The 13,327-nt window shown below is 40.9% G+C and overlaps 1 pseudogene; it reads left to right on the top strand.

Moving 5' to 3' along the window:
* Nucleotides 1-2,006: 2,006 nt before the first annotated feature.
* On the top strand, nucleotides 2,007-12,166 carry LOC130830804 (glyceraldehyde-3-phosphate dehydrogenase-like; annotated as a pseudogene).
* Nucleotides 12,167-13,327: the final 1,161 nt, after the last annotated feature.

Genomic DNA, 13,327 nt, shown 5'->3' with positions numbered 1-13,327 from the left:
GGACAGTAGATTGCTAAACTCAACATTTAATGAGAGTCTGGAGTGGAGAGTCTAGGAGACAATAAGTTTAGATGAGTTTAGAATCGTAGGTTATAGAGATGATAGCAGCTGTGGCATGAATGTCCAGCTTAAAGATGTAGACTTTTCCATAGGCAATGGACACCCCCTGAAAAGTTCGAATAAGGCAATGACAACCTAAGTAAAGTTGTGAGTAGAGAAATCAGATGCAGTCATCTTAAATTAGTTTCTGTTTGTGCCTGCCCACAAGCCACCTCCTTTTTCACCCATTTTGTCATTCAAAAAGCAAAGATTGTCCCCACATCTTGTGAGTGCCCTTTGTATAGATGCTGATATACTTTCCATATCCACTTATTAGATTCTAATTTACCTCCACTTATTCCTTCTCCAAAGCTCTTCTTTCTTTATCTGGATTCGACTTTCTGACCTATAGCATTTTCCTTCTCTCTGAAGAACCTTTTTAACATTTCTTCCAAGAAGGTCTACTGGCAACACATTCCCTCAATTTTTGTTTGATAAAATCTTTACTTCTCCTTCATATTTGAAGGATAATTTCACAGGGTACAGAATTCTAGGTAGGTGTCTTTTCTCTTAACACTTTAAATATTTCACTTCACCCTATTCTTGCTTGCATGGCTTCTGAGGAGAAGTCAGATATAATTTTTATCTTTGCTTCTCCTTAGATAAGCTGTTTTTTTTCTCCCTGTGGCTTCTTTCAGGATTTTTTCTTTATCTTTGATTTTCTGTAATTTGAAAATGATATATCTCAGTATAATTTTGGGGTATTTATTCTGCTTGATGTTCTCTGAGCTTCTTGGATCTGTGGTTTAGTGTCTGGCATTAATTTGGGGGAAATTCTAGGTCATTATTGTTTTAAATATTTCTTCTGTCCCTTTCTCTCTTCTCCTTCCATTATTTCTATTTTACACATATGTTACACATTTTGTTGTTGTCTTACAATTCTTGGATATTCTGTTCTGTTTTTCTTTCTTCAATCTTTTTTTTTCTGTTTGCTTTTCAGTATTGAACATTTTTATTGGGATACCCTCAAGCTCAGAGATTTTTTCCTCAGCCACATCCAGTTTACTAATAAGGCTATCAAAGGCATTCTTCATTTCTGTTACAATGTTTTTTTTTTAAAATCTATAGCATTTCTTTTTGGTTCTTTCTTAGAATTTCCATCTCTCTGGTTACATTACCCACCTGTTCTTTCATTTGTCTATTTTTTCCATTAGACGCCTTAACATATTAATCATAGTTATTTAAAATTCCTGGTCTGATAATCCCAACATCTCTGCCATATCTCAGACTGGTCTGATGCTTGCTCTGTCTCTTCTGTGTTTTTTGCCTTTTAGTCTGCCTTGTAATTTTTTGCTGGATGCTGGATATGATGTAATGAGTTAAAATAAAACAAAACAAAACTCCTGTAAATAGGCCTTCAGTGATATGGTGATAAGAGGTGAGGGAAGCTTTTTTTTTTTTTTTTTTTTTTTGGTACCACACAGCATGTGGAATCTTAATTTCCCAGCCAGGGAGTGAACCCACACCCCCTGCCGTGGAAGCACAGATACTTAACCATTGGACCACCAGGGAAGTCCCAGGACTTGGTCTTTTAGTGAGCCCATGACCCTGAACTGTGAACTTCACAATGCTTCTCAGTTGCCCCCTACTCTTCTCCAAAGTGGAAGTCTAGAGCCAGCTGATTAAGTATTTCCCTCCCCCAAGATTAGTTAGGCTTTGATAAAACCCCAGCAGATTAGCTCTGATAAAATAGTTTCTCCTGAGAGCAGAGCTTGTTAAGAGCAGAATGCTCAGGTGTATTTCAAAATGGTTCCCTTTCCCTCTTCCTGCTGGAAGCATGAGTGGATTTTTCTCTGAAATTCACTGTGAGGACCTGGTAGAGATCCTGGAAGCAAAATTCACAAAAGTGCGGGCGGCCCCCCAATGACTGGGTCCCTCTGGAGTTTTTATCTCCTGATCTTGTCCACATGCAGCCTCCAGCAATGTGTCAGTTACGGCTCAAGTTCCCTCCACCAGCCCCGGTTCTCACGAAGGTTTCTGCTCCAGTAAGTTGTGATTCTTTATATTTGCCTGTCAATCTACCTAATTCTGGGGGCAGTTTATCCTGTGACCTCATGCCTCTTACAGATTTAAAAAGAGTTGATTTTTCAAGTTCATTCAGCTTTTCATTTGTTGCTAGGATAGAGGGATGACTCCTCGCTTCTTAGATGCTGGACCAGAAACCAGAAGTCTTGTTAGAGTCTCTATTTGTTTTGTTGCTAAATAACAGACTACCACAAATTTAGCTACTTAAAGTAACACTGCTTTATTATATCACAGTTCTGTAAGTATAAAAACCAAGCACAACATGGCCACGTCCTCAGTTCAGGTTCTGGCGAGGCTAAGATTAGGATGTCATCTGGGCTTGATTTGAGGACTTGACTGAGGAAGGATCTGCTCTGAAGGTCATTCACATTGATGTAATTCAGTCCTTGTGGAACTGAGTTCTCTGACTTCTTGGTGGCTGTTGACTTCAGGTCACTCTCCATTTTTAGAAGCCACTGCCAGTTCCTTTCCCTGTGGCCCCCTCCATCTTCAAACCCAGCAGCAGAGAACCTTCCTGGCATTGAATCCCTCTCACGCTTCCAGTCTCTTCTTCAGGGTGCGCATAATCCCTTTGAAGGCTCACATGATTCAGTCAGGCTCACCCAGGTAATGTCCCTTTCTTAGTCAGCAGTGCTGTACAACGTGGCCCTAATAAAAGGAGTGATTCTCGTATCAGAGTCACAAGTCTCAGGGATGATACAGGATGCGTGCACCAGGGGCAGGAGTCTTAGAGGCCACCATAGAATTCTACCTACTACAGACTTTAAGTCCCTTGAGGGCAGGGATTGTATAGAAAGTGCTTCAGAACCTAGCACAGTGCCTTGCCCACAGAGAAAACTCAGCAAGTAAATACTGTTGAGCTACAGAAGTACATCAGCGGCCATTCCGTTTAAAATAGTCCCTCACGTCTGCCACTCAGTGACCTTTAACCTGCATTATCTTCTTAGCACTTGTCACCACCTGACTTTATGTATTTGTTTGTTTACGTATTATTTGTTCATTTTCTACATTCCTGTCCCTTGAATGAAAGTCCCGTTGAGGCATGGACTTTTTCTAGCTTATTCACTCACTACTGCATCCTCAGTGCTTAAAATGAACAGTGCCTGGCACCTTGTAGCACCATTGATAAAAGTTTGGTAAATGAATGAACGATCTCAAGCCGTCCATACATTAAAGAAGGTGCTACTTTGGGCCGTAGAGTTATATGAGGAAATATTCCAAATTTCATTTCAGGAATAACTTGCATGTGTTTGGAATACACCAAAACATAAACATTCATGGAATGCATATTATAAATATTTATAACATAGCAGCAGAGTGCTAAGTATTTTATGCAGTGCAATCAATAGAGCAACCAGAGACAAAAATACTCAAAACCTAGATCACATCATGTCTCTCCTCTGCTCAAAAGCTTCCAATGGCTCGCATGCCCCTCTGGGAAAAGTGAAAGTCCTCCTAATGGCCTGTAAGTGCCGCTGCCACCGCCTCCCCCCTCCCCCGCCCCGGTGATCTGATCTGCCCCTTCCCCAGCTGCCCTCTACCTCTTCTCCCACTTTCCCTCTCTGTCTCCCCTCCAGCCTTCCTGCCTCTTGGAGGTTGCTCATACCAGGCTCACTCCCAGATGGGGGCCTTTGCTCCTACTACCGGGCATGCTCATTCCCCGAGATGCTGGCATGGTTTGTTCCCTCACCTCTTTCAGTCTTTACTCACTTTCCACTCTTTTTAAAATCACAGGCGTTGGTTATCCCTCCTCACCTAGAACTCTCTGTCCCTCCCCTGTTTTAGTTTTCTCCTTAGTACCATGTACCACTTATATTTCATTTATTTGTTTTGTTTAGTGTGTGTCTTCTCCCACCAGAATGAAAGAAAAGCAGAGATTTCTGTCCATTTTGTTCACTGCTGTGTCCCCAGCACCTAGAACAGTGCCTGGCACATAATAGGTCCTTGATAAATATTTGTTGAATCCCTGAGAGCTGACAAGGATACAGCAACAGCTCCAATGAATTCTGATTCAATATTTACCCAGTTAATTTCAAACAATTCAAATTTCCAGGGTCTCAGCCCCTTATCCCAATGGAAAATACAACCCCATCTCCCACCCTTTGAACAACATGTAAACTTCAGGATAAGAGGTTTTGATGTCTTTCTAAGAAACCTGGTCTTCTTATTCTTTTGAACAGCAAAGTGCTTAGCAAATCCTAGTAACATCTGAGCCTTGCCTTGCCTTTGTAGTTGGCAGGAAGAAGTAGGTTAAAGTAACTGAGCTTTTTATCTGAGCTAATGAAAGCACTTTGAGTCATTGTTAGCGATGGATTGGCCCTCCTTAGGAGAACTGTTGAGCAAACACACAAATACGGTGTCTTGGGAATTCAAAGGGAAGATCAACAAAGGCTCCAGGGGAAAGGGGAGTGTAGGAAACCGTGTAGTTATTATGATGCCTGGGCCATCATCCAGACAGTTTAGGTTTGGATGGTGGTGCTGTATTTGAATCCAGTGTTGGCAGTTGGTGACTGGCTCTCATCCTCTGCCCAGCCCCTATTTTCATTTCATTTACTTTACAATAATGCAGCCTCACAGTTCACACAATTGCAGCTTCTGAACCTCACTCCCAGCATGACTTTATTCTAATGAGCTAACCACACACAGCAGTTTCTAATGGATTCTAAACAGTGGCTGCACAATGTAATTTGGGGTTTTCAATAAAGTGAAAGAACCCATAAGAGTCCTCGGTCTAAGTCTCTCTCTGCAGTAGATTTGTCCAGTAGAAACACAGTACATACAAGACTCAGATACCTGGGAGACTAGACACATCTGTTGGTGTTTTCTCAAGAATTAACCCACTCAGAGCCGCTCTGGTTAGCCTGGCTATTGATATCTTCATCTGACATAAGGATGAACCAAGATTTTCTCATTTGATAACTGGCTGATGCTGTAAGAGATGAGGTCATTTGGACAGGCCAGGATGTATGTTGTTTTTGAGTCCTAAGATGGATGTTTTGTGTCCTGGGAGAAAGAGAGAGGAAAAGGAAACAGAGAGGCAGATGATGCATTGTTTATAATTGATTTTTATATAAATATAAGCACCTGCTTATATGATATGTCTAGAATAGAAAAAACCATAGAGACAGAGAACAGGTCAGAGGTTGCCTGAGCTATGAAGGTGAGAGCAAGGATTGACTGCAAATACACACAAGGGAACTTTTGGGGGTGATGCAAGTATTCTAAAACTAGACTGTGATGAGCCTTGCATAACAGTGTAAATTTACTAAAACTCAAACTGTCCACTCAAAAGGACTGAATTTTTAAAATTCTATTTACAATAGCATCCGAAAGAATAAAATACTTAGGAACAAAATTAACCAAGAAGATGTAAGCCTTCTGCTCTGAAAACTACAAAACGTTGCCCAAAGAAGTGAAAGAACACCTGAAGAATGGAAAGACATGCTGTGTTCATGGATTGGAGGACTTATATTGTTAAGGTGTCAATACTCCCCAATTCAACAGAGTCCATGCAATGCCGATCAAAATGCCAATGGCCTTTCTTGCAGAAATTGAAACGCCAATCCTCAAATTCCTATGGACGTGCAAACAATCTCAAATAGCCAGAACAATGTTGAAAAAGAACAAAGTGGGGGGACTCACACTTCTTGATTTCAAAACTCACTACAAAGCTATAATATTCAAAGCAATGCAGTACTAGCATAAGGATAGACACATAGAGCAGTTGCATAAAACTGAGGGCCCAAAAATATATTTATGCCTCTATGGCCAAGTGATTTTCAACAAGAATGTGAAGACCATTCAATGGGGGGAAAATAGTCTCTTCAACAAATGGATATCCATGTGTGAGAGTAGAGTTGGATCCCTATCTCATACCGTATGAAAAAATTAACTCAAGATGGATGAATAGCCTAAATGGAAGAACTAAAACTATAAAACTCTTCAAGTAAAACATAGAAGTAAACTGCCATTACTGCAGATTTGGCAATGGAGTCTTTTTTTTTTTTTGGAGGATAGTTGCTTTACAATGTTATTTTAGTTTCTGCTGTACAGCAAAGTGAATCAGCCACATGTATACATATATCCCCTCTTCCTTGGATCCCCTTCCCATTGAGGTCACCACAGAGCATCGAGTAGAGTTCCCTGTGCTCTACAGTCGGTTCTCAGGCAATGGTTTCTTAGATGTGGTATCAAAAGCACAAAAAACAAAAGAAAAAGTAGATAAATTGGACTTCATCAGAATTAAAGACATTTATGCATAAAAGGACATTATCAAGAAATTTAAAAGAAAACATACATAATTGAAGAAAATTTTTACAAATTACATATCTGGTAAATGTCTAATATCCAGAAAATAGAATGAACTCTTACTACCCAACAATATGACACCCAATTAAAAAATGGGCAAAGGATTTGAATAGACATTTCTCCAAAGAAGCTGTGTAAGTGGCTAATAAACACATGAAAATGTGTTCAGCATCACCAGCCATTAAGGAAATGCAAATCAAAACCACAATGAGATACTATTTAACACTCACTAGGATGGCAAGGACAACAACAACAGCAGCAACAGAAAATAACAAGAATTGGTGAGGATGTGGAGAAGTTGGGACCCTTGTACGTTGCTGGTGAGAGTGTAAAATGGTACAGCTCCTGTGGAAAACAGTTTGATGGTTTCTCAAAAGCTAAACACAGGGACTTCCCTGGTGGCGCAGTGGTTAAGAATCCACCTGCCAATTCAGGGGGCATGGGTTCAATCCCTGGTCTAGGAATTTCCCACATGCCATGGAGCAACTAAGCCCGTGTGCCACAACTACTGATCCTGCTCTCTAGAGCCCATGAGCCACAACTACTGAAGCCTGAGCGCCTAGAGCCTGTTCTCTGCAACAAGAGAAGCCCAAGCACTGCAACGAAGAGTAGCCCCCGCTATGGTAGCCCTCACTATGGCAACTAGAGGAATAGAGGAAGCCAGCATGCAGCAACAAAGACCCAATGCAGAAATCAATCAATCAATCAATAAAATAAACATTACTTCAAAAAAATAAAGAAAAGGTAAACACAGAATTACCATAAGACCCAGCAATTCCAATTCTAGGTGTATACCAAAAAGAACTGAAAGGAGGGACTCAAACAGACACTTCTATGCCAGTGTTCTTTGCAGCATTATTCACAACAGTCAAAAGATGTAAACAACCCAAATGTCCATCAACAGATGAATGGATAAGCAAAATTTGGTATATACATGCAATGGAATATTATTCAGCCATAAAAAGAAATGAAGTCCTGATACATGATCCAACATGTATCGTAAGTGGATGAACCTTGAAAACATTATACTAAGTGAAATAAGCCATACACAAAAGGGCAAACATTGTAGGATTCCACCTACATGAAATTTTTAGACTAGGCAAATTCATAGAGGAAGAAAGTAGAATGGTGGCTGCCTGGGTAATGGGAAGTTATTGTTTAATGATTACAGAGTTTCTGCTCGTGGTGATGAAAAGTTTTTGGAATAGATGGTGGTGATGATTGGACAACACTGTCAATGTAATTAATGCTACTGTACACTTTAAAATGGTTAAAATGGCACATTTTGTTATATATATTTTACCACAATAAAAAAATAAATGGAAGCAACCAGGTCACCCTGGTGAAGTTGATTTAAAAATTCTGATTTCAAAAAATAATAATAACGTAACGCATGCTGTGTACAAAGACCACATCTGTTTCCTATCACCCTTGAGCAAACCCAGTGCTGTTTCATATGGAATTTGACATCCTTGAGCACTCATTAAATGTTTACTAACCCTTAAAAATGGGATGATAGGAAAACCAGTTATGAAAGGGATGGCTATAATCTATAAAATCATATTAAGATTTACCGGGTAGTATTCATGGAGAGTAATCCTCCAAGCAATAAAATATATTTGCTGAGTGAGAGAAGAGATTTCTCTCTGTTGAAACAGTCGCTGGTCTGGTGTGCTGCCAAACCTCCAGAAAGGATGAAATGTGGAAGATGTTGGAATTTTCCACGGACATTAAGGACAAAAATTATTTTAAAAGGGTACCAATTAAAGCATCTTCCCTACTTGTTAAAGCAAAATATGCCCTAAAACACTGCCAATGATTTTCAGATGTCAGCCAACAAATAACACAATCACCAAAACTCTGCTAGGATTTATTTTTCACTCACATTCTTGCCAACCCAAGCTTCTTAAACTTTGCATCTGCCATATTGGCTGGAGAGGACTGTTCCCATGCTGGTGATGGAATTTAGTGCGAGGCTTAAAGGGATGGGTCTATGGCTTTCCTCACATCAGCCACACTTGAAGTACTACTGACCCAAGGGGTCATCTGCTCTAGTTAGAGGGGCCAGCAATGGGAAAAATCTTCTTTCTTTCTTGTCACATACTGCTTTCCATGTTACAATGTCCCTCTTTTTTTTTTAATTGAAGTATAGTTGATTAACAATGTTGTTTTACTTTCTGCTGTTCAACAAAATGACTCAGTTACACACGTATATAGATTCTTTTTTATATTCTTTTCTATTATGGTTTACCCGAGGACATTGAATATAGTTTCCTGTGCTGTATAGTAGGACCTTGTTGTTTATCCATTCTGTATGTAATAGTCTGTGTCTGCTAACCCCAAACTCCCAGTCCATCCCTCCCCCAATCCCCACCCCTTGGCAACCACAAGTCTGCTCTCTATGTTTGTGAGTCTGTTTCTGCTTTGAAAATAGGTTCATTTGTGTCATATTGTAGATTCCACGTATAAGTGATATCATATGGTATTTGTCTTTCTTTTTCTGACTTACTTCACTTAGTATGATAATCTCTAGGTACATCCATGTTGCTACAAATGACACTATTTCATTCTTTTTTATGGCTGAGTAGTATCCCATTGTTTATAAACACCACATCTTCTTTACCCATTCATCTGTCAGTGGACATTTAGGTTGTTTCCATGTCTTGGCTATTGTGAATAGTGCTGCTATGAACATAGGGGTGCATGTACCTTTTTGAATTATAGTTTTGTCTGGGTATATGCCCAGGAGTGGGATTGCTGGGTCACATGGCAACTCTATTGTTAGTTTTCTGAAGAACCTCCATACTAGACTCCATAGTGGCTGCACCAATTTACATTCCCACCCACAGTGTAAGAGGGTTCCCTTTTCGCCACACCCTCTCCAGCATTTATTATTAGTAGACTTTTAAATGATGGCCATAATGACTGATATGAGGTGGTATTCACTGTAGTTTTGATTTGCATTTCTCTAATAATTAGCGATGTTGAACATCTTTTCAGGTGCCTATTGGTCATCTGTATGTCTTCTTTGGAGAAGTGTTTGTTTAGGTCTTCTGTGCATTTTCTGATTGGGTTGGCAGCAAATACTGCCTTAGTGAAGTCCTGCGTCCCCTGGCTCTGGCACCCCACATGCTCAGTCATTGGCTGAAAGAGCCTAGGGGAGCGTGCACAGCTCGAGGCTGTCAGCCACCCATACTCCCACGTGTTCTCTTAAAGGGAGACCTGATCATTGCATCTCCATGGCTGCCACGCTGGGTGTCAGATGCAGGTCTGTTCCTGGCCTTTCCCTCCCAGAAGTCCCCCGCTTCCTTGCCTTTCCTTAGCACCTCTGTAAGAGCTCATGAGAAGTAGCAGAAAACCAGAGTTGACCAGAAGTTACAGGCTAAACCAGGGGAGAGATGCCACCCTAGTAGAACAAGGAGTTACTGCAAATGGGCATTCTTTTTGGTGGGATGGAAACCTTCTAAAATTGGATTGTGGCGATGGTTGCACAACTCTGTAAATTTACTAAAAATCATTGAATTGCTCACTTAAAGCAAGTGGATATTATGGTACATAAATTATACTCCAATAAAACTGTTTAAAAATGCAAAATAAGTTAACAGAGGCCTATGAGTTAGTCCTGAATAAAACATTGTTAGGAATGAACAGAGGAAACACTGAAAGGAACTATAACAAACTGTGTTGATGGTTGTTTTGAGTGATGGAAAATATATATTTTAAAATTTTCTTCTTTACCCGTTCTGTTTTTTTCTCTAAATTTTCTACACTGAGCAAATATTTGAAAGGTATATTATCATTTAAATATTTTCACCTGTCATATATCTGGGCAGAAAATGAAACCTAGACATGTTTTTATTCAAATAACTAGTGATCAAAATAATCGTTGGAGATTTTGTTAACTGAAAGACTTTCAAAATGAAGTTTAACTCAATTACATGTACATATAGCAGACTCACAATTCTAGTTATGACAGAATAGCTTGGATGCTAATAACCATGCCAACAGGAATAAATATAAAAGCTGGGCAAAATGCAAACCAATAATAACAACAGCAACCAAAACGGATAAACAAGCAAACAAACGACAGCTTTTTTAGAGCATCAGAAGCCAACCAAAGCATCCAGGTGTTCAGGGGCCAAGATCCTGGATAGATGATACCAACATTCAACACTGCTTTTTCCACTTAAAACATCTGCTGATTCCTAAACTGTGTATACGTAGGACAAGAGGCAAAACTACCAAGCAGAAAGCAGCTATCTCGAGGCTATAAAGGTAAACAAAGGATGGGCAGGCTTACAGCACTGGGGAGACAAAAACTGCAGTTCAAGACCTGCTTCAAAAGGGACTTCCCTAGTGGCACAGTGGTTAAGAATCTGCCTGCCAATGCAGGGGACACGGGTTTGATCTCTGGCCCAGGAAGATTCCACATACCGTGGAGCAACTAAGCCTGTGCACCACAACTACTGAGCCTGAGCTCTAGAGCCCTCGAGCCACAACTACTGAGCCCATGTGCCACAACTACTGCCTGTGCACCTAGAGCTGGTGCTCCACAACAAAAGAAGCCACCGCAATGAGGAGCCTTCACACTGCAACAAAGAGTAGCTCCCGCTCTCCACAACTAGAGAAAGCCCGTGCACAGCAATGAAGACCCAACACAGACAATAAATTAATTAATTAAAAAAAAAACAAACAGCTTGCCGAAGAGGGGGAGCCATTGTTAATACTCCAGTTTTTAGTTGAGAATCTTAAGGACTATACCCCAGGGCAGGGTTTCTTTTTTCTTTTTGCGTTTCTTCTTTTTTTTTTTTTTTTAGATTATCATAGTATATTTAAAGTTAATATTTTTTGTTAACATACAATAAACTGCATATATTTAGAGTGTACAAGTTGGTATCCCAATCTCCCAATTCATTCCCTCTCAACCCTCCCCACTTTCCCCACTTGGTGTCCATATGTTTGTTCTCTACATCTGTGTCTCTATTTCCAGGGCAGGGTTTCTTAAGTTTGACACTGTTGATTTGTTGGGCTAGATAATCTGTGTGGGGGCCAAGATGTGGATGAAGGGGGGCTGTCTGGTGCATTTTCGGATATGTACTGCATATTGGCCTCTACCTGCTAGACGTCAGTAGAACCCGTCCCCAACTTGTGACAATCAAAAATGTCTCTAGATATTGCCAGATGTCCCCCAGGGCCCCAAATCATCTCCAGTTGAGAACCACTGTCCTAGGGTTAAGGAAAACCAGATCTCGTGACCACTGTCTGTGCCATCACTGCCACCCTGAAGACCATGGATGGCCCCTCTGGGCACCTGCAGTGTAATGGCCATGGGGCTGCCCAGAACATTACCCCTGCTCCTATTGGCCCTGCCAAGGCTGTGGGCAAGGTCATCCAGGGGCTGAAGGGGAAGTTCACAGGCTGGTCTTCTGTGTCTCCACCCCCAGCATGCTGGTCATGGATCAGACCTGCCATCTAGGGAAAGCAGCCCAAAATGACATCAAGAAGATGGTGAAGCAGACAGCAGAGGTCCCCCTGAAGAGCACCCTGGGCTACACTGATGGACCAAGTCAGCTCCTGCAACTTTAACAGTGGCACGTGCTCTCCCACCTTCATTGCTGGGGTTGGCATTGCCCTCAGTGACCACTTTGTCAAGCTCATTTCCTGGCACGACTATGAATTTGGCTACAGCAACAGAGTGGTCAGACTTAGAGTCCACGTGCCCTCTGAGGAGTAAGAGCCCCCTGGACCACCAGCCCCAGAGAGATCATGAGAGGAAGAGAGAGGCCCTCAGCTGCTGGGGGTCCTTGCCCCACCTGGATTCCCCAACACACCGAGAATCTGCCATCCTCAACACGGTTTCCATCCCAGACCCCTGGCGACAGGGAGGGGCTGAGGAGCCCTACCTTGTCATGTGCCGTCCGTGAAGTACACAGTACCCAGGTCCCCCTACCCCATTAAAGATGGATAGATGCCCAGTGAAGTGTTAAGCAAATAAGCTAACATGTTAATAGTAGAATCTAGGTGACAGGTATATGGAGATTAACTGTACAGTCTTTCAATTTGCCTATACTTTTGAAAATTTTTCACAATCAAATGTCGGGAGGGGGCTTCCTAAAAGATGGAGACTCATAATGGAATACAGGTAGCAAGTTATCAGGAATCATGTTTCCAAAGTGTGAAAGCAACCTGCAAAGTAACATGAGAATTAATTACACGTGTGGACTAATAAGTCTGTTTACACATTACCATCATCTAAAGACTTAATTGAGTGCTTATCCAACATGACCTTTGCTTTCATTTCTGACAGGAAATGATTAGAGTGCGCCAACAGAAAACAGCAATCAGTTGCTACTGAGTACAGGTTAAATCCTGTGCAGTGAAGACAAAGAAGAGTTTGTTTTGCATTTTTTTTCCCCAAGCCCAGGATAGTGGTCACAGGAGAAAGATTTGGATTACAAACAATTAGAAAGTATGCGATAATCTTGGACTGCAAGTGCTTTCTGTGGCCATTCAATCATTTTATTCATTGGACGACTGTTTATTGGAAGTCCACCATGTGCTGGCACTGTTCTCAGTGCTGAGGATTTTTTAAAAAGTGAATAATGGGACGGGGAGGGTGGGGGGGGACTCAAGGGAGGGTGGGGGGGAGTCGAAGGAGGGAGGGAATACGGGAATATGTGTATAAAAACAGATGATTGAACCTGGTGTACCCCCAAAAAAATAAAATAAAAATAAAAATAATAATAATAATAAAAAATAAAAAAATAAAAAATAAATAAAAAAATAAAAACAGATGATTGAACTTGGTGTACCCCCAAAAAATAATAAATTTTAAAAAAATAGATAATTTATAAAGAAACAAACAAACAAAGAAGTGGTGAATAAAAGAGTGAAA

This window comes from Hippopotamus amphibius, chromosome 11, assembly GCF_030028045.1.
Source record: "Hippopotamus amphibius kiboko isolate mHipAmp2 chromosome 11, mHipAmp2.hap2, whole genome shotgun sequence".
Taxonomy (NCBI): domain Eukaryota; kingdom Metazoa; phylum Chordata; class Mammalia; order Artiodactyla; family Hippopotamidae; genus Hippopotamus; species Hippopotamus amphibius.
Note: the sequence above shows the minus strand (reverse complement) of the source record. Positions and strands in the feature narration are given on the sequence as shown.